Here is a 4,067-nt window from a genome sequence, read left to right as displayed (position 1 = left end):
TTGTCGGCTCTGCTGCACCACTCACCACTTAATGATACTCAGGAGCCAGGCGCTGGCGCCCAGGAGTGGAGCACACGACATCACACGAGTGTATGACTCGACCGAATGCAATGTGAAAAAATCTCACATTGCACTCGGACCAATGTTAGTCAATGAGGGAGAGCAGATGGTCAGCTTTTATCTCATCCAGATTCTGCTGAGATTGTCTGCGAGAGACGAATCACCCGCACCCATACAAGTCTATGGGTGCGAGTGAAACATCAGACTGCTCTTGGATGACAGAGTGCAGTGCGATAATCCCATCAGCTGACAATGGAGGAGATGGGTAGATTAATTCCTCCCTCTCCTCCGCAGCTGTGATCCAATCGCAGGATCAGATCACAGTTGCATGACACTCGGCTCACACTGGCAGCACACCGGGAGCTGAGGGTCATTAGCATATCGCATCCGATGTCATATCATAGTGTGAAACCAGCTGGTCAGTGAGAAGAGCTAAAAAGACAAATCGGACAACTTTTAAAAAAATGAAAATAAAATAAACACACAAGTGGATTATTCATTGTTTAATATTATGAATAAAAAAAACAAAAACAGGAAAACAACAGTAAAAACAACACTAAAACCATAGGAAAACCCTCCCAAAGACAAAAACTATCAGAAAAACACTCAGAAAATGACCAAAAATATAAAAAATAAATTTAAAAAAAAACAAACAAACAGCACAGATGTTTCAGGGAAAAAATAAATTCCACAATTTTCTTCAAGAATAATCCAGTTGAAAAGCTTGACTTTAGTTCCAAAAATGTTGTATTAAAGTTTTCTACATAACATAATGTTATAAATTCACCTGAGTGTAAAAGACATTGTGCGCTTATTATCTCAGGAGGTTCTGGAGCAGAAACTGAAGGGAAACTCCTCAAATTCTCAAAAATTCCTCAACAACTTGGGAGTTTCTGCTCTGAAAACTCTGCAAAAAGACTCTGTGGTTACATATCCTAATAATGGGTGTTCAGAGTTTTTGTTGTTTGTTTTTTTTTACAGGGAAATTAAAATTGATCTGGTTTAAAATCAGCATCAAAACTGCTGCAAATAATCCTTGAAAACTGATGTGGATTTCGAAGCGGATTTGCTTCCGGATCCACATTAAAAAAAACCTGAAAATATACCAAAGTGGCCTTTCTACATCAGAAAAACCCTTTAGAATGGACCAGTAGTTTTTAGTAAATAGTGGATTTTTTTTTCAGTATTTTTTAACTAAATTTTCTTAGTTTTTTTGGATATAAATCGTGTTTTTATACGGCACAAGCAAAATGTACTCCAACACACAATGGACATTCAGAAAAAAAAAAAAAAAAAAGCTTAAAAGAATTAAAAAAAAAAAAAAAAACTAAAAAATTCTGACCCAGCGCAAGAGGACAGGAGCGAGCACCTTCTCAGTCTTGTTCTGCCCTAATAATTGGTGAAATCTCCCTGTGATCCCCCCCACCTCGGCCGCTCCAGTCCGTTGTATTCAGCACATTGGCCGTGTAATGAGCAATTTTCTCGGACATTCTGACAGCTGAAACCACAAGTGGCCTTATTATCTTACCTCCCGATAAGAGACGAGCTGCGGTAATTATCAGCCATGGGCGAGACACGGGGAAGATTGATTCATGGGGACAGAGAAACTGGTCTCCGGCAATTGCTGATTCTTACATTATTTTTTAATTCACAGGAAGGTAAAATAATACCGTCATCAAATATTTATAGGAAGGGAAATCACATGTGGCGCTTTACTATGCAGAAACAAATATTAGAAAACATTATTTTTTTTTTTTAATTTATTGCAGTATTTGTCTTTTTTTGTTGCAGTTAATTTTTTTAAAATTATATATATATATATATATATATATATATATATATATATATATATATATATATATATATATATATATATATATATATATATATATATATATATATATATAAAATTATTTATATTTTGTAGTGGTATATGGGAACTATGTGGCGGTATTAGGTTTTCTCTATATAGCACAGTGGCATGCTGCATATTAGGAGCCTTGTACGTGGCTGTATTCTGGCTCTGATTTGTACAGAGCCATACATTTGAACGAGCTCTCCACTATACCGCCACATGGCTCCGATATTTCAGAGTTTTTCTTCTGTCAGATCGGTATGAGAAAATCTCTTGACATCAGCTCAGGACTCTGCGTGCCGTCATACAACCTTCTCCACGTGGATCTGTCGAGTTCTTGACTCTTCCTTTGAGCATTTTTTGCTAGTAATATGTTTGCTGTCAATTACATAATTATCAGATTGTCTATGGCGGTATTATTTCTGCTGTATGTGATAGTATATTATCATAGCACTACATGGCAATATTATGTGGGCTGTATATTAGGTTCTTACCTCTGTATGGTGCTATTATGTGGGCGGTATATGATTATATATGCACTTTATGGCTGTATATCAATATCTTGACAGTATATGCCATCGTTGTATGGGCTACATGTAGCTATATAATATTATCAGGGCTCTATAATCTGGGCTGTATACAATGTGGGTAGGAGCAAGCTGTATATTACATTGGCACTTTACCATAATACAGCTTTATATTCTTATCTTGAAACTGTTATGTGGTCTGTATATTATTTTGGCACTATATGGACCTATCATGTAGGCTGCATAATATCTTGGCTCTATATGGTGTAATTATTAGAGGTATATATGGCTTTATATTATATTAGCTCTATATAGAAGTGTTGTATATCCTGTATATTATCTTGGCACTATATGGCATAGTTATATGGGCTATATATGGCAGTGTTGTATGGACTGTATATTATCTTGACACTATAAGTTATGGTTATATTGGCTATATATTATATTGGCTCTATATGGCAGTGTTGTAAGGACTGCATATTATTTTGGCTGTATATGGCAGCAGATAGGGTGTAGTGATATGGGCTATAGATTATATTGGCTCTATATGGCAGTGTTGTAAGGACTGCATATTATTTTGGCTGTATATGGCAGCAGATAGGGTGTAGTGATATGGGCTATAGATTATATTGGCTCTATATGGCAGTGTTGTAAGGGCTGTATATTATCTTGACACTATATGGCATGGTTATATGTGAAAAAAGAAGAGCGATTCTCCACATCCAATAATCCAGACTGTTTGGCTATGGGTTACGTTAATCGTGGATTAAAGGAATTCTGGCCACATTCTCCCTGGTTAGAGGCAGCGTTCACCATCGCTATGCTCACCGTCCTCCATTTTTAGAAATATTTCCACAGCCGTTTCCTTTTCAGAAGATTTTTATTCAATTGCTTCCAAAAAGGTACAAATGATACAAAATGTCTGTATACAGGAGAATATTGCACGTAGGCTGGAGGTAACCAGAAGCGAGGATTTACAAACGGCCGTAAACAAGAACAGCGCGAACTGCGCCGCGTCCTAATAATTAATTTACACATATGATGCGGCTGAATCTCGTGGCCGCTGATTCCTATAGTAATGATTTATGTGGTGAGCGACTATACGATGGAGGACCACGGTTCACTCGTCACACAGAAGGCTCAGAGAACTAATAGATTAGTAATTTACCTTCTCTGAAAATGTCAGACGAAAAATTATAATTAGAGATGAATGAATCGATTTCTAACAAATCAAATCACAAGTTTGAGGAATATGGCGAATTTGGGATTCACACGAATCTGACAAAATGGCGGCCAATCATTAAATACATTCTCTCATTGGTCCTTAGTTCTTCCTTCATGTGACTCCAGGCTAATGGCTGACCTCACCAGTGGTCACGAGGGCCTCAGTGCTCAAAGAACCAAAGATTGGCTTATCGCTAAGACTAATTAATTGCCAGTAGAGGCAGCCATGACAGGGGAGGGAGGTTTACACGGTTTCCTCAGAGCGTTGCGTTATCATTATCTACACAAATGTTATTTCTCAGTGAAGAGCCCACTTTTGGGCCTAGTCGTTAGGCTGCTTCAGGAAAATGACACCATTTCTGAGGTGATTTTTGTAAGCACTGGCTTCAAAACACAAAATG

At 37.5% G+C, this 4,067-nt stretch overlaps 1 protein-coding gene across 1 annotated transcript in view; it reads right to left on the bottom strand.

The window, feature by feature from the left end:
- Positions 1–3,340: 3,340 nt before the first annotated feature.
- Positions 3,341–4,067, bottom strand: part of AGTRAP (angiotensin II receptor associated protein) — a 10,442-nt gene continuing 9,715 nt past the window's right edge. The window contains exon 5 of the mRNA XM_075329331.1: positions 3,341–4,067. This exon is cut by the window's right edge and continues 832 nt beyond it. The gene's annotated coding sequence lies outside the window, so the exon portion shown is untranslated.

The sequence above is a fragment of the Anomaloglossus baeobatrachus genome, chromosome 11 (assembly GCF_048569485.1).
Source record: "Anomaloglossus baeobatrachus isolate aAnoBae1 chromosome 11, aAnoBae1.hap1, whole genome shotgun sequence".
In the NCBI taxonomy this organism is placed as follows: domain Eukaryota; kingdom Metazoa; phylum Chordata; class Amphibia; order Anura; family Aromobatidae; genus Anomaloglossus; species Anomaloglossus baeobatrachus.
Note: the sequence above shows the minus strand (reverse complement) of the source record. Positions and strands in the feature narration are given on the sequence as shown.